This window comes from Ambystoma mexicanum, chromosome 9 (genome assembly GCF_040938575.1).
Source record: "Ambystoma mexicanum isolate Mex_15411 chromosome 9, UKY_AmexF1_1, whole genome shotgun sequence".
NCBI lineage: Eukaryota > Metazoa > Chordata > Amphibia > Caudata > Ambystomatidae > Ambystoma > Ambystoma mexicanum.
The window spans coordinates 1182972857-1182991351 of record NC_090931.1 but is presented as its reverse complement, the minus strand read 5'-3'; positions in this window follow the sequence as shown (position 1 = coordinate 1182991351).

Genomic DNA, 18495 nt, shown 5'->3' with positions numbered 1-18495 from the left:
GAGGGCGGAGGAAGAAGATGAGACCTAAAGAGGGGGTAAGGGATGGATCAGGATCTGTCTAAAACTGGGGAGGGTTGAGTAGTCAACGTGAAGGAACGGGAAGCATATCCTCTTACCTGAATCTGTATGGCTTTGAGAAGAGGTGATCTAATTCTTCTTGTGGCCTACGGGTAATTGAATAAGGTCAGAAAAGATTCTGCTTAATAGGATGTTCTGAATGTTCACAATCAGTGAGGCATAGTTTGGTGTTCCCATACCATAGGCTCCAAGGTATGCGGAGCTGGCTCCCTCTTGATTTTAAAAGTCGGGGCTTTGAAGTTGTTAGGTACCAGATTGGTCCTCTAAAATATGGCACACATTGAAGGAGTTTAAACAGTCTGCTTCCATTGATTTGAGTGGGAGGACACATTCAAAAAGCCATCCGGGACGCAGAGCGGCCGCAGAGTTGCGGAGAGTTGCATTCTTGCAGTCTGGGCAGTCCCAGTAGTCCGGGCAAACAATATGGAGAATTGTCGCCTCCTGCAAAGCACAAAGCGACATGAAGAAGATAAAGAAATGCCTGCATTAGGCGTCCTCTATGAGAGCTGCCCGAAGCAGGAGGACTCTGGGACCCAGAAGAGATGAACGATCCAACATACTTGAAGACGACAATGCCAGGTAAGGCTGTATCATCGACATATACGCTGGCTGAAATATCTTCACACACGCCTACATAAGATGCATCCGCCACAACTAACTTAAGCTAGGAATAACGAAAATACAATCAGGGTGGTTGGGCAGTCGCTCGGAGTGGGCAAGACAAACAATAATGACTATGACCCTGAGTTACCCGAGCTATACAAGAAGCTAGTAAATGACTCAGGGGGTGACGCACTAGCGGGATTGCCCGAGAAGACATGTGAATACAATACAATACAAAATGACGTAGAGGCAAAGTCTAACCAAACCCAGCCATCTATAAACAAAAATACAGACACGGAGAAAGTACAACCTACCCAGGATAAAAATGCAAAAAAAAACAAATGCATGTGTCATGGCACACAAGTCCATCATGCCTCGAATGCACACAATGATACAGTAATCTCAACTGAATCGGAGAACGATACCCGAGACAATTTTTAGACCGGAAATGCTGGTCATAGCACTTCTGGTGGGACACCAGGTGGAAATGAAGAAACTTCTGTATTAGGAATAGAAGACCAAACTCACGGCTATGGGGAGAAAGATTGCCGCACTGACAAAAAAGAACCGAGAAATAGGGGAAACATCTTTCCCATTTCCCCAGCTAAGTATACATCAGTAGAAAAGAGGAAGAGAAATCCAACATGGATTAAGAAATATAAGATTGCTCATCTGAAATGCAAGACCCAGGCCTCAGAAAAAGTGGAAAAAAGAAAAAGAAAATAAATGGTAAGGGTGCAAATCAATCAAACAACGATGCAAATGAGAAAGGTCAACAAAAGAAAATACCCTATTACAAAAAGGAGGGGTATCATCGATAAATCAAAGAACTTTTTATAGGAAAACTACATGTAAGAGACCACTACTCTCAGCGAACGTGGCTATCTTTTTCTTGAAACGGAGGAAAACAATTTCGGATGAGTCTGTACATGAATTTTCTGATCGGAGCTCCTAGAGGGAGTAATGGACCACATAGACACTACAGAGCAATTCCCAATTCAATTACCTGAAACCGACAAAGAGCGGCAATTACACCTACCAGGAACATCAACAAAAGAGACTAACGGGAGAAAAAGAGAAAGTACATAGTTTAAGGCAACCAAAACCTGGATATACATTACTAGAAAGAAATGGCCCACCAGACACACTGAGAAAATGTGGGATAGACCTTGCCCAGGACAAGAGGAGTGACTTAGAACCCAGAAAAATACTCAGACCTAAAGGAACTTGTCCTAGCAATTTAAAAATGTCTTATTGGATATTCAGGGGCAAGTCAACCCTGTGAAGCATACAATGAGGAACCTGACCACAAATTATTCAATAATGATTTTATTGTGATTTAGTCCAAAATGTGAACTTAACACAAACAGAACAGTATATATCACAGAAAATGTCACAATACCCAATTAATAAAATAACCAATTAGAATAATAACATAAGATAGAATAAAATAATAAGATAAGATAACATACAATAAAATATGAAAGGTGAACGGATACTAAAATATGAGATAAGTGAGTCATTCATGACCCACTGCCACACAACATCCGATTACTATCCTGAGTCATTTACTTATATATATGCGTGACTTCAAACTGAATTTCAGAGAATGGTACATCATTTCATCCAAACAAGGGAATTGCAGGAAGTAGAACTATATTCTGGACTGCAGTGATTAACCAATTTTGGGAGGACAGACAGAAAACAAAACTCAATCTTAAATAGCACTCCCTCTTCAAGGGGAGGAATACCAAGTCAGATCGCTGGAAAAAGGCTAATCCAGCAGGAGATTCCTCACATGGGACCATACTCTAAACAAAGCAAGCGGGGATGAGATTGTGTCTGTATTAAGGCAGTAGTCCCAAAACGAATCCCCGGTGATTGCCTTGCAATTATGCACCAGTTTTCCCAGCATACACATGTACAACGGCCCCAATTCGGGGCATGATGTGAGAACTTGTCTGGCAGTCTCCAGGGAATCGCTTCTCCCGCAGATACAACAAGTCCTATCCTTCAGGACTACACCCAGTCGAGGGCCTGTGACAGCAAGGACAGGCAGTTGGTTGTTACGTAGCCTTAAAAGAAATGATGTTACTTCGGGGACCGACACATGAGCAAATAAGGTTGTATCCTCCTGTATCTATGTGTTACATGAGATACTGCCTCGTACCCTTTCATCTTTTCCAAGTGGATGTAATTTTCACACCAATTCCAGTGATTTAGCTTGTGTTCAAATGATTTTTTCAAGTGGGTGTATAGCCTAGTTCTCTTCGTGGAGTGGATCCAGCCTATCTCCAGGAAAAGAGATTCATTAAGCTGCTTAAAATTACGCCCACGCGGGACCTTTTCTGAATCATGATTACAACCCAATAGGGTAAGCAGTTTACAGACAGGCAAAGCACATGCTTTCAAGTAGAAAGCACCCCGGGCATGCAGTGCCATTCCCCTCAGTGAGGTTAAGCCCTGTTGTAACCTCAAGTATTGTATGGGACAAGAGGGCCCGAGGCCTAACACTGTCCATCAATAGTGGCCCTCAAGAATTTTAAGCCAACTCGGGTTCTGCATAGCTAACTCTTCCAGGCCATACAGTATGAGCAGCACAAAGCATTGCTGGTACAGTTTTACAATACCGGCCATACTATATGCTGAAGTTCCCTTTGCAAATGTACAGGCCTGGAGCGTGAGCAATTTGACTTGCCTCTTTTTTTGAGTAATTATCATGCCATAGTTAGATAGTACATCAAATTCCAGGCCCAAATAGGAATAAGATTGAACAAATGTAATCGTGTCCAGACTAGTATCAATTCCAGATTGGCTAGGCCCCTTTCTGGTAATCGCCACTATCTTAGTCTCCCTGAGATTGATAGTTAGCCCCAGCCGAGAAGCATACAGTGAGAGGTCCTCCAGCATGCTCTTGATGCCCCATAGGTTTAATCGAAAAAGTATCGGGTCATCTGCGTAGAGCATGCCTACAATAGGAGAGTGCCCCATCTTAGGGGTGTAGTTGGATTTTGCTGCTATACGAGGGAGGAGGTCTGCAATATAGAGGTTGTATAACATGGGGGCAGCCACGCATCCCTGTTTAACCCCCATATTAATGCTGATAGATTCTGTCACTTCTCCTTTGTTATTAAGTCTAACACTAGTGCTATTCCCACTATGCAGTGCCCTCAAGATATGCATTATTCAGGTAGGGCAATTTAGGCCGCTGAGCTTAGACCAAAGTGTCTCCCTCACCACCTGATCAAAAGCACTACAGAAGTCTACAAAGACTATGTAGAGGGTAGCTTCCTTGTTACTTAGAGTGGAGTTGATCAATGAGTCCAGGACTCTAATATTGTGCGTTGTACAAGAGCCAGGTCTAAAACTGGTCTGGGCAAAACTTAGTGCATTGTTAGTCACCACATCTCCATTTATCTGAGCATAAGTGTCGTGAAGATTTTGCTCATCACATCCAACATGGACAAAAGGCGGTAGTTAGTCACATCCCTCCGATCAGCCTTCTTGTGGACCGGAATAAGTACTGACAATCGCCACATTGAACGGATGGTGCAAGATCAACAAACTCGAGAAAAGAGGATCAAAAGTACCTGAGCCCAGTGTTAGGAAAGATTTCATAATTTTATGTAATTTTCCCTCCATGTGGCAACCCCCAAACTTTTTGCTGTTGTTTTACACCCTAATCTAGACTTTGCCAGAGAAGCGCAGCCTTCCGCCGCACTTCTCTGGGCTTTCGCTCAATTCTTATGGGGAAACTGACATGCCCTTAAGACAGTGAGTACTGGGAGAGTTCGTTTTCCTTAGTCCTTTCCTCATGTTGCAGCTTTTGAGCAACATGAAACAAGAGTGCACCGTAACTTACATTACCGCGCTGTTGGGTCTCTAGTCATTCCAAAGGCCCTAGAAACTCTTGCTGGACGTATTATGAAATGTGCAAGTGTGTCTCGGACAGGAATGGTGGCAGCTATCTTTTCTCTTGTGTTTTGAACCCTTTTTTGCCATGTATCCGCGCTTACCGCGTTTGGCACGAATAGGTGGCCTGGCTCCCAAAATGGCCATGCCACGAGGTTCTGTGTCCTGTCTGCTGACCATCTTCCCCTTCACCTTCCCCCAGGTCGAGCCGACCCGGAGCAGTCCTTATTTGGTCATGCACTTTCCCACGAAACACAACGCTTTCGCGGGCTTCTGCATGCCTTGTGTGTGCCTCCAGGATGTGGGCTGGGATGTCTGTTCCCAATACACATCCTGGGTGCCAGAGAGTCTGGAGTGTCCTGAATGCCTGGGACCACCGTGGTCCATGACACGTATGGTGTGAGTGTTTGTGAGCAGATCTCCCATTGGAACCTCTCTGTTTTGGCGCGAAGGGAACTTTGGATAAGAGGAGGCTGAAAACACCACTACCATGTCGATCTCCTGAGTTCACACCGAACAAGGGATAAGGAGCAAAGTATCCTGCAACAAGAAGCTGAGTTGAGGAACCGCTGGTGACCCGCTGAAGGTTTGGTACCCTGAGCCGCTGTCGTCCTGCGAGACCCCTCTGCATCTGATCATCCTAGAAGGTCTGCAAAGGCGCTTCGACCCATTGGAATAGTGGGATCAACTATTCCCGGCACCTTCATCAAACCCTGCAAGTAAGCCTCTTCGGAAGTGTCCCTGGGCCAACCAGTGGGCTGACCAGCTTATGCAGGATGTTTGCTCTGTCACCGCCACCGTTTCGAGGAAGCCCTCGAAAGTTGGTCTACTGCTTGCTCTGTGTCCACGGCACCCTCACACTGAATTCGTACACTTGGCATTCCCAGGTCTGAAGTGAGACGAGTACGCCCAGACCAGAGTAAACGCAGTTGCCATGTTGCCCTGCTGTGGTAACAACCTGTGCACGTCCACTGCATTTGGGATACCCTCTACCCTGCATCCTGCTACGCAGAATCTACACGGTGTCGAGACGTCCTGATCATCGCAGCTGAACCTTCCAGCAACGTGAGCTGAACTAGAGAAGTCTGGGTCTGCCTGCGTCGGGGACCGGTGAGTAGTCCATACCCCAACCGGTGGCCCCTCGCGCAGGAGCCCGTTTCTTTTCTACCGCTGTTGCGAAATAGCAACTCTATCCCGCACTCTCACCCTGCCTTTGCCCACAAGTGGAGGCCTTGCTTGAGTAGTGGGGACTTGTTCTGCATCGCTTCATTCACCTTTCTGAACTGCCTGATATCCTTGAAGAGGCCCTCCTTTGTCCATTGGCACCAGCGTGTGCAGGTACTTTTGAGCATAAGGCTCCTCTCTTCGTAGGGCTCGGACTTCCTCTTAGTTAGGTGTATTTCGGATGTCGAACTGGGTCTAATGATTACTTGCACTGACTGTTTTCCTCCCCATCTAGGTGGTCTACATATTACGTGCTCCTAACTCCTTAGACCCCGTGGTCTTGTATATATATTGTATTGATTGTGATGTGTTGGTTTACTTTAGTATTATTGTGATTCTTTGCTATGGTCGATATTACAAAGGCCTTGTCATAAATGCGTCTATATTTTTAATATAACACCTGTCTGGAGTAATTTGTAAGTGTCCTTGCTTTGTGTGCTCATTGAGGTCTTTCCGTCACCCTCCCCCCTCTTGAGACTTAGGGCCTCATTACACGTTGTGCGCTAAAAACTGCAAATTAGCGGCATGGCGCTATTAACGTGTCCGCCCTCACAAGAGGGCGCTAATGGCGTACCATTACGAGTACGCGGACACGAGCATAGCGCCATGCCGTTAATGACCCTACCGCCATGCCGCTAAAGTCCCCAAAAAGTCATTTACCGCCTTCCGCGAAAGTGCAGATAGCACCTCCGCCCTCGCGCCATTAGCGGTCACCGCTATTAGCGGTGACTGTTAAATTGTGGAACCGGAAATAGCGTCATCGCACAGGAACGGGAAAGAGCACGGCGGCCATCTTTAAAAACACAATCCATTGCCATCCTCTGCACCCTGGACCTGTTTTGAGTTGGGAGCTGTGCAAATTCATCTGGGACACCTGCATCATGCCCAAAGCTCTGAAGAAAACCAGTGACAGGCAGCGCAAGGAAAAATATACCAATGAGGAATTGGTCATGTTAACACAGACCCTTGCAGAGCATGCAGAGGTAGTCTTTGCAAGTGACATGAGCTGGCCAACCTTGCTGAAGAAAAAAGCCATCTGGGAGGAGGTAGCTCTCAAAGTCAGTGCTGTGGGCACCAGCACATGCACCGTGCGCGAATGCAAGAAGAGGTGGGACGACCTCAGGCTGCAGGTGAGGGGCATCCTGGCTGAGAACCACCGCATTGCCAGTGCCGGTGCAGATGGCTCACCAATCCGGATGAAGGAATGGGAGGAGACATGCGCAAACATGATTGCCGTTGAATCCATTGAGGGAGTGGGCAGCAGGGAGATCGGCGTGGCTACCACTTCAGATGGAGGTGAGTGTACACATGACAGGATGCGGTGTGAATGTACTGTTACCCCCATATGTGAGCACAGACTCCTCTCATGCATGGACACACATCCACACATACATCCATCCCTCACCATGTCAGTGTCAGACCCAAACACACACACATGCACACATCACCAGAGACAAGTCCCAAACACAACCATGCATGGATGAGGCACTGAACTGGCACATCACCTGCATCCACAACCACTGAGTCCCAATGGCCACAACTGCATCATTCATGTAATCTTCATTAAGTAAATTGAATCGCAACCAATGATATCCCCCTTCTCGTCCCTGACAGGCTCACATACAGATGGGGAGGATGCCGCTGATGCATCAAAGGCACCAGCTACATGCAAGAGGCCAAGGGCACAGGAGCCGGAGGATACCCCAACAACATCCAGGGGCAAGGGGAGAAGGGCACACCTGACGGGTAGGAAACATCGTCATAGTGCCACTGCCAGGGCAGTAGTAGCTGCACCACCAACTGCGGCCCCACCACCGGAGGTGAACCCACTGGCACCAATGCCAGCCACCGAGGGCCCACCATCAGCTGCGGCTAGCTCCGCTGGTGAGGCAGCCGCCACTGCTCCCCTATCCGATCCGGAGGACACTCTAGGCCAGCACATGGAGATGCACACCCCAAGTCCCCCTGGAACCCCAGCACCTGTGCCATTCCAGACCCCTGGGTCTGATGGGACTGTTGATGACACCAACCCTGCAATCATGTCCCCCATGTTACCATCACCTGCTGCAGTGGATGCATCGGAGGGCACAGCATCCAGTGCACGGTCACCCAGCACTGCCCCCCAACTCACCACCATCCTGCAGCGCCAAAACGAGCTGACTGTGCTGGTCGGCCAGCATGTTGAGGAGGCTGCCAATCTCAGAGAGAACATTGTCGAGGCGGCGAGGCACTGCACTGAGCGGATGGACGCCAACACCAACAGGCTATGCAATGAGATAGCGAGGCTCAGGGAGGTCCTTGTCCGCATGGCTGACACTATGGACTGCCACTTTTCCCAACAAGGCCAGTCTGCCCCGTCCTCATCTTCCGGGTCGAGACAAACAATCCCCCTCCGGCGCTCATCGCAACCACCAGGCGCACGTCTGGCAACCCTCAAGATCCTTTCAAGGACAATGGAAAATAGGGGGTTGATGGAGATTCCTCTGTATGCATTGTCCAGGGAATACATGGCAGACACATGAGGGACTGTTGTGGGGGGTGGTGGGAAGGGTGTTATGGGTCTGTTGTGGGGGGTAGTGGGAAGGGTGTTATGGGTCTGTTGTGGGGGTGGTGGGAAGGGTGTTATGGGTCTGTTGTGGGGGGTGGTGGGAAGGGTGTTATGGGTCTGTTGTGGGGGGGTGGGAAGGGTGGTGGGATGTTTTTGGGCTTGCACTTCTACACCTTTATGTCACTCAATACACTGGTTTCTGATCAAAACACAGTCTTGGACATCTTCATTGTGTGTGTGTACTTTATTGGCGACAGGGTCCATTGCGTGCTTCAAAACATACACCAGTGCATTACCCCCCATATCCATGTGACAGTACGGAAACATGTTCCTCAGAATATTTGGTTGATCAGATGCAGTCTCACAGCACGTCCCTCCTGGCCATCCCCTCTTGCAACACCTGCATCCCCTTCACCTCCGTCCTCATCACCATCATCCTCATCAGGTGCTTCTATTTCAACGTCAGGGGGCAGTGGCACATTCCGTCTGATACACATATTGTGCAGCATGACACATGCCATGGTGATCTTGCCCACCTTCTCATGTCCATACAGGAGAGCACCACCAGACCTGCTAATACACCTAAAACGTGACTTCAAAAGTCCAAAAGTCTGCTCGATCACGATGCGGGTACGGGTATGTGCACGATTGTATTCCTCCTCGTGCCTGTTCTGTGGGTTACGTACAGGTGTGAGGAGCCAGGTCTTCAGGGGATAGCCCGCATCACCTGTATGGGGGAATGAACGGGGTCCTGTTACTGTTCACCTCAAGATCGGCCTGTTCACATCACACAAATTGACATTGCATTGTGATTCAAGTAGTGAATTGACAGAATACATGCAGATGGTCTGTGGGACAGCAACGTGCAAGGGGGAGGTCGACCCTGCAAGTAGAAATGCCACATTAATGCCTCCAACAGTAATTGACATGTCCTGGGTGAGGCCAGGTCTTAGGTGTCCCTGGCCCATCCAAATTAGGTACCACACTGCTAGTGTACTGACATCCTGACACCGATGTTGCCATGCTGTGAAGCATCACTTCAGTGGTGCCATAGGTGTGTGGTTCAGTGCTATGTCTAGGGGTGATCCCTTTGCATACATTCAAGGGCGCGTTGCTGGATTGATGTTGTGCTGCACTGATTCTGTATTACTGTCTTGACGCCATGTTGCTGATTTGTGTAATATGTGGCGTGGCATGATGTGCAATGTGGATGGATGTGTGATATTTTGCAACTTGCATTGTTCTCAATGTTGTGCACCTTCGAATTGCGTGTGGGTTCTTCTCAAGTACATCGTGGCCTTCCCTGAAGGACAAAGGCGTACATCTGTATGTCCATTTTCCCTACGGACGCCAGTCAACACCCAGTTGGAGTATGTATCTCTCCACTCCCTTTCACACCCAGTTGGAATATGTATCTCCCCCCCCCATTCACACCCATTTGGAGTATGTATCTCTCCCCCCATTCACACCCAGTTGGAGTATGTGTCTCACCCCCCCAAATTACGCTGCCATGTGCTTGCCCTGCTACTCACCAAGTAGCCATGAATGTTGTCCGGTGTGTCACTCCATGTAGCGTGGGATAGTTGAGTTCCGCAGAACCATGGAATCATGTGTTGATCCTGGGAATCTGGCACAGCAATGTGTGATTATCTTGTTGGCGTCACATACCATTTGGACATTGATAGAGTGGAATTGCTTCCTGTTTCGGTACACTACTTCATTGTGATGTGGGACCACCAATTCCACATGGGTACAGTCGATGGCCCCGATGCAACTTGGAATGCCTGCCAGAGAATAGAAGCCAACTTTTGTGTTTGCAATCTCCTGGGCAGTCTGTGGCATGGATATGTGTTCAGGTGCATGCTTCAGGAGTGCATCGAGTACCTGGTTCAGCATGCGTGAGAATACTGGTTGTGAGATGCCATGCATCTGTTCCACTGTATGCTGATAGGTGCCTGTGGCCAGGAAGTGGAGCACACTCACCACCTTCTGTAGCGGGGGGGTGGCAGTTCTGATGTCTATGAGGCTCACAATGTCGTTGTGGATCATGTCCACGATGCTGGTGATGGTAGCCCTGTCCAGACGGTACAGGGTGTGTATCTGCTCAGGGGTCAGGTTGAATGGACTGGCTCTGATCCTGGGTATTGGTGGGTGCCTCTGTGGTATGATTAGGTGCCGTTGTGGTGCTTGCTGTGCTTGTCTTGCCCTCCTCCTCCTCCTCCTCCTCCTGCGTCTCCTTTGTGCTGCCTGTTGTTGTAGCAGCTGCGCTGCAATGAGGTCCTCCAGGCCATGTAATGCTGCCAGTATTGGAACCATCTTGGTGTGTGGAGGGGTGTGGGAAGGGGTGTGGTGTGCTCCTTTTGAGCTGCCACAGTCTCCATTGCCTCCACCTGTGCTGATTTGGTCCACCTGTGGCAGGTGGGAACACTGCTCATTTCCCTTAACGGGTGGTTCGTGATGCCGGTATTTGCACCATGGCGGTAAGGGGTTTGGGGGGATTTACCATGCCGCTATTAGCATGTGCACTGGCCTTGTGATGCTGTGCTAATAGCGGCATAGCGTAATTAACGGGATGGAGGGACGCGCGCACGCGGCCTGCCCGCTATTAGTGGCACCGTAATTAGCGGTGCCGCTAATAGCGGTGTGCCGGGTCGTGATCCACATGGGGATTTAACGTTACCGGTAATACATTACCGGTAACGTTAAATCCCTACCGCCATCCGTGTAATGAGGCCCTTAGTCTTGACTGCCACCATCGCTACCTTGATTGGTCTGGCTTAGCAAGAGGTTACCCTGTTCCAAAAAACTAGGCTGGCCTTCTGAACCTCTGCCCCTCCAGGTCAGAGTTCAGAAATCCATCTTAACAAATTGGTGAACAGCGGTGGGATACGACTGAAGGTATCCAGTGTTGCGCACGAGCAAAGGCATTTCAAGTTATTCCTAACAGGACACGTAGTGAATTGTCATAGTATAACTTTTTAAAGGCCATAGTCCTATCTAACAGTATGGAAACAAGTACCTTGTTAACTTTAAATGCTTCTAAATCCGAAACATTGAAAAAGATGTGTGCTGAAAGAGGTGTCTCCTCGCAAGGCACAAAAATGGAAATGATCCAAAGAATCATGGCGTGACAAGAAGCTCAGTTTAGCGCTATAGCATCAGAGGACAGTGCAGAAGGAGGTCGGGCTGCTCTCACTGGTTGAACTGACAGTTCTGCTGCGGCACTGTTCCACTGCGACCATGAGGACAGGGAGGATGAAATGTCCAATGTTTCCTCTGCTAGTGCTGATGGGGAAGCCATGCTTGAATTCAAGAAGCAAGAGCTGCTGTTTAGGCAGAAGGAGCTTGAGTTCAATATGGCCAAACTCCAGGAAGAGCTTGAGTTCAATAGGGCCAAGCTAAAGATCGAACAGGCCGAAAAACAGAAAGACAGGGATCACCAGTTGGAACTGGCCAAGCTTCAAGTTGCCAATGGATCCAAGGGTCCTGGACATGGGTCTTTGGCCTCCTCTCATCCAAGGTTTCCCAAAGATCTGCTCAGTGTGTATGAGGAAAATAATGACATTATGGACTGGCTGAATACATTTGAGTATGCATGTGAAGTTCAACAAGTTGACAATGCTGATAAAATTGGCTGGTTACTTAGCAGACAGCCCCATTCTGGCTGCAGTGCCATTATGGAAATGTCGAAGGCTGAGAGAGCAGATTTTGCAATGTTGAAGCATACTCTCATTTAAAAGTTTGGAAAGACTCCTGCCCAATACTTAAAAAGATTCAGAAAGTATAAGAAAAAAGAAGGTGGTACTTGGGTATCTTATGTAACTGAATCCTTAAAAAACTTGACTGGCTGGGTCGAAGGTTATAAGGTTTCTACCTTTAAAGGTATGATAAGTCTTGTCATGCTGGAACATATTTTTGCATCTTCTTCCCCTGAGCTTAAGCAGCATTTGGCAGATTCAAAGGAGATAGATCCTAAGAAACGTGCCATTGCAGCAGATTTATGGGTGTCACATCGAGTGTCCCATAAGGACAAGACTCATCCTGGTAAGCAGGAGGTAGGGAAAAAGTCCAAAGATAAGGAGGGTGGGGAAACTGATAAATCTTCTTCCCAAAAGGGCCACAAAAAGAAAAATAAGGGGAAGACACAAGAGAACTCACAGGGTAGTGGAGGTCAGCCTCCGAAACAGAACTCTGGTTATAATAAGCCTCCCTATGTAAACAGACCCAATGGATCTTGTTTTGCTTGTGGAGCAACTGACCATGTGAAGGGGGATCCCAGATATGAGGTCAAAACTTTGGGGGTCTACTCTGCTAATCTGGCCTTCTCCTCCTATGAGGAAGATGAGATTACTGGCGCATCCTTCTCCTCAGACTCCTTCCCCAGTGGGATAGAAGCAGAGGTAGTTTTAGTTTCCCTGGGTTCCTGGGAGCCTAAAGTCGCAGAGGCTTATGCTAGGATTCCAGATAGCACCAAGAACTACTTTACAGACAGTGTGCTGATCAATGGAGTAGATACTCCAGCTCTTAGGGATAGTGGGTGCAGTCGAACTGTAGTGGATTCTACCTTGGTAGACTCAGAGGAAGTTGCCAGAGCTACTCTGATGCCCACTAAGTTGGCTGACGGCCCACCTCTCATGTTCCCAGTAATACCTGTAAATCTTACTATCAATGGTACAGCAGTCAGGATTCCAGTGAGCATTCAGAGGAATGTCCCAGGAAAGGTCTTGTTGGGCAACGATCTCAGAGCTTTAGGGCTCTTGGGAGATACTGCTGACAGACCCTGCACAAGGTCTCAAACAAGGGCAGCACTGGCCAAGACCAATGCTGTGCCCCAGCCAAAGGGGAAACCCAAGGCTAAAGGAGTCAAGAAACCAAGAAGAGGGAAAGGGAATATTCCCCCTAACTCGCCTACCACTGCCGTGGAGGTAGTTGGTCAATCGCCCGGGCCTGACGAGGAGGTGGTGATGCCTGAAGTGTTTGACCCCAATGACCATCCTGAATGAAAGGATTTGTTAGTAGAAGGTGGTCCTGACAGGGAAGAATTCAGTAAAGGCCAACGTGAGTGCCAATCTCTGGAAGGCCTAAGAAGACAGGCCTGCTCCCAGCTTGAGGGTGAACCTCCTGTGAAGCATTGGATTTATTGGGAAGGTGGACTCCTGTATAGTGAGCCCACAGAGTCTACAGAAGGAGACCATAGGAGGTTGGTGGTTCCCCTTGCTGTAAGACCCTTCCCCCTGCAGCTGGTGCATGAAGTGCCCCTTGCTGGTCAACTTGGTATTAAGAGGACTAAGCAAAGGTTATCCATGCATTTCTACTGGCCCAAGATGGGGGTGCAAGTAGAAGGTCACTGCAGGAGTTGTGCCTCCTGCCAGTTATCTGGTAAGAGTGGTTCAACAATCCAAGCTCCATTGGTACCACTCCCAGTTGTGGGAGTACCATTCGAGAGGGTAGGGATCGACATCGTTGGTCCCCTTCACCCCCAAACATCCTCAGGCAATCGGTTTATCCTGGTATGGGTCGACCATGCCACAAGATATCCTGAGGCCATCCCATTGAAAACTGTGATTGCCAAGTCAGTCGCAAAAGATTTACTCGGCATCTTTACTAGGTTTGGCTTCCCTAAAGAAGTTGTGTCTGACAGAGGCAGCAACTTTATGTTGAAGTATATGCAGGCTATGTGGAAAGAATGTGGGTTCACCTACAAGTCCTCTTCCGCATACCACCCCTAGACCAATGGTCTGGTGGAACGGTTTAACAGAACGTTAAAAAGTATAATTGGGGCTCTGGAAGAACCTCAGAGAAGAAAATGGGATCTTCTTTTACCATGCTTACTGTTTGCCTACTGAGAGGTACCACAGGAGGGTGTTGGCTTCAGCCCCTTCGAACTTCTGTTTGGCCACCCTGTACGGGGACCCTTAGCCATTGTCAGGGAGGGATGGGAGATGCCCACTCCCCCTATTACTACCAACGTAGTAGACTATGTGTTAGGGCTCAGAAAAATGATGGTACTCCTGATGGGTCTGGCTAGTGACAAGTTGAAGGCAGGACAAACCCTGGTGAAACAATGGTGTGACCAGAAAGCTTGCCTCATCAACTTCACACCTGGTCAGCAAGTCCTGATCATGAATCCCATAAGGCCTAGCGCTTTACAGGATAAATGGTCAGGCCCTTACACAGTGGTGGAGCCCCTGGGTGAGGTCAACCATTTAGTGGACCTTGGAAGGCCTGGACAAGCTCCAAAAGTGTTCCACGTAAATAGGCTGAAGGCTTTCATCCCAAGAGTTGAAATCGCAGCACTGCTATTGGCTTCCGATGTTGAGGAAGAGGAATCTGAACCTCTCCCTGACCTGTTTCAAAGCAATCCTTCAGATAGCTCCTTGAGGGTGTCCGAGTGGCCCCTCACCTGACTTCTGATCAGCAGGCTGAGGTGAAAAGTTTGCTTAGGCGATTTCCCCCCCTGTTTTCACAGTCCCCTGGTTTGATACCTTGGTGCAAACATAACATTGACACAGGAGACAGTGGACCTACCAAAAGTAGGGGATACAGGATGTCAGACAAAGTACGGTCTTACATTAAGACGGTGGTCAACAAAATGTTAGATCTTGGGGTGATTGAACCCTCTAGTAGTCCTTGGTCCAGCCCTGTGGTTTTGGTTCCAAAAGCAGGTACTTCTGAATTGAGGTTCTGCGTGGATTACAGGGCTCTGAATGCTGTCACCAAGACAGATGCCCGCCCCTTGCCTCGAACAGATGAGCTGGTGGATACCTTGGGTGCCTCCAAGTACCTCAGCACGTTTGACCTCACTGCAGGCTATTGGCAAATAGCCCTCGCAGAACATGCCAAGGAGAAGACAGCGTTCTTAACTCCAGAAGGTCTTTACCAGTTCAGGGTAATGCCTTTTGGGTTGAAAAATGCACCTGCCACTTTCCAGAGGTTTGTGAATCATGTGTTGAATGGGTTGGATGAATTCTGCATATCTGGATGATATAGCAGTTTTCAGTGCCACCTGGGAAGTCCATGTGAAACACCTTGGGATTGTGTTACAGGCTCTTCAGAAAGCCCACTTGACCATAAAGGCCAGTAAATGTCAGATTGGACAAGGCTCAGTGGTTTACCTTGGACGTGAAGTAGGTGGAGGGAGGATACAGCCTCTACCCAGTAAAGTACAAGCAGTACAAGACTGGCCTACCCCCACTACACAGACCCAAGTGAGAGCCTTCTTAGGACTCACGGGGTATTACAGAAATTTCATGGCAGACTATGGCACCATAGCTGCCCCTCTGACTGCTCTCACCACTCCGAAGAAACCCAAGAAGGTAACTTGGACTGAAGAGTGTGAGAAGGCCTTCAATGGCTTAAAAGACTCCTTGTGCCAGGCCCCTTTTCTCAGGGCCCCTGATTACCAAAGACGTTTTATTGTGCAGACAGATGCCTCTGACACTGGGATAGGAGCTCAGAAGGGTAAGGATCACCCTATTGGTTTCATTAGTCGCCAGTTTAAGGACAGAGAGCTCAGATGGTCCACCGTAGAGAAAGAATGTTTCTCTGTTGTGTGGGCCCTACGGAAGGTGAGGCCCTACCACTATGGGACCCACTTCACTGTGAAAACTGACCATAAGCCCTTAAAGTGGCTAATGAACATGAAGGGAGAGAATCCAAAGTTGCTTAGGTGGTCCATAAGTCTGCAAGGCTTCGACTTCACTATTGAGCATAGGTCAGGTGTCCAACATAGCAATGCTGATGAGTTGTCCAGAATGTTTAACCGACCTGAACAAGAAACTCATCCAGGGGTGGATTAGTTCCCCCTGTCCTTAGTCTGGGAGGGGCGAGTGTTAGGAAAGATTTCATAATTGTATGTAATTTTCCCTCCATGTGCAACCCCCAAACTTTTTTTCTGTTGTTTTACACCCTGATCTAGACTTTGCCATAGAAGCGCAGTCTTCCGCCGCATTCCTCTGGGCTTTTGCTCAATTCTTATGGGGAAACTGACATGCCCTTAAGACGGTCAGTACTGGGAGACTTCGTTTCCCTTAGTCCTTTCCTCATGTTGCAGCTTTTGAGCAACATGAAACAAGAGTGCACTGTAACTTACATTACCGCGCTCTTGGGTCTCTAGTCATTCCAAAGGCCCTAGAAACTCTTGCTGGACTTATTATGAAATGTGCAAGTGTGTCACGGATGGGACTGGTGCAGCTATCTTTTCTCTTGTGTTTTGAACCCTTTTTTGCCATGTATCTGTGCTTACCGCATTTGGCACGAATAGGTGGCCTGGCTCCCAAAATGGCCATGCCACACGGTTCTGTGTCCTGTCCGCTGACCGTCTTGCCCCTTCACCTTCCCCCAGGTCAAGCCGACCCAGGGCAGTCCTTATTTAGTCATGCACTTTCCCGCAAAACACAACACTTTCGCGGCCTTCTGCATGCCTTGTGTGTGCCTCCAGGATGTGGGCTGGGATGTCTGTTCCCAATACACATCCTGGGTGCCAGAGAGTCTGGAGTGTCCTGAATGCCTGGGACCACCGTGGTCCGTGATAGGTCCACATATGGTGTGAGTGTTTGTGAGCAGATCTCCCATTGGGCCCTCTCCGTTTTGGCACGAAGGGAACTTTGGATAAGAGGAGGCTGAAAACACCACTACCATGTCTACCTCCTGAGGTCACACCAAACAAGGGTTAAGGAGCCAAGTATCCTGCAACACGAAGCTGAGTCGATGAACCGCTGGTGACCCGCTGAAGGTTTGGCACCCAGAGCCGCTGTTGTCCTGCGAGACCCCTCTGCATCTGATCGTCCTAGAAGGTCTGCAAAGGCGCTTCGACCCATTGGAATAGTGGGATCAACTATTCCCGGCACCTTCATCAAACCCTGCAAGAAAGCCTCTTCTGAAGTGTCCCTGGGCCAACCAGTTGACTGACCATCTTATGCAGGACGCTTTGCTCTGTCACTGCCGCTGTTTCGGGGAAGCCCTCGAAACTTGGTCTACTGCTTGCTCTGCGTCCACGGCACCCTCACACCGAATTCATACACTTGGCATTCCCAGGTCTGAAGTGAGACGAGTACGCCCGGACCAGAGTAAACGTGGTTGCCGTGTTGCCCTGCTGTGGTAACAACCTGTGCACGTCCGCTGCAATTGGGACACCCTCTACCCGGCATCCTGCTACACAGAATCTACACAGTGTTGAGACGTCCTGATCATCGCAGCCGAACCTGCCAGCAACGTGAAATGAACTAGAGAAGTCTGGGTCTGCCTGCGTCGGGTACCGGTGAGTAGTCCATACCCCAACCGGTGGCCCCTCGCGCAGGAGCCCGTTTCTTTTCTACCGCTGTTGTGAAATAGCGACTCTATCCCACACTCTCTCCCTGCCTCTGACCACAAGTGGAGGCCTTGCTTTAGTAGTGGGGACTTGTTCTGCATCGCTTCAGTCACCTTTCTGAACTGCCTGATATCCTTGAAGAGGCACTCCTTTGTCCATTGGCACCAGCGCGAGTAGGTACTTTGAGCATAAGGCTCCTCTCTTCGTAGGGCTCGGACTTCATCTTAGTTAGGTGTATTTCGGATGTTGAACTGGGTCTAATGATTACTTGCACTGCCTGTTTTCATCCCCATCTAGGTGGTCTATTACGTGCTCCTAACTCCTTAGACCCCGCGGTCTTGTATATATATTGTATTGATTGTGATGTGTTGGTTTACTTTAGTATTATTGTGATTCTTTGCTATGGTCGCTGTTACAAAGGCCTTGTAATAAATGTGTCTATATTTTTAATATAACACCTGTCTGGAGTAATTTGTAAGTGTGCTTGCTTTGTGTGCTCCTTCAGGTCTTTCCATCACCCTCACCCCTCTTGAGACTTAGGCCCTCATTACAACCCCGGCGCTAAACCATGGCGCTATTAGCGAGTCCGCCATGGTGGAATTGGGAAATACCGCCCCATTCCAAGGTTGGCGGGGCGGTATTTCCCCATTTCACCATGGCCCTTCCCCATTCCCATTTTCACCCCATAGGGCTCAATGGAACTGGGGAAGGCGCTAAGTACGATACCGCAAATTGTGGTACCGTAATTAGCACTGAGGTCCCTTTGCGGCACCCTACTTTAACGGCTGGTAAAACTAGCCGTTAAGGTCGGGTCCCGCAA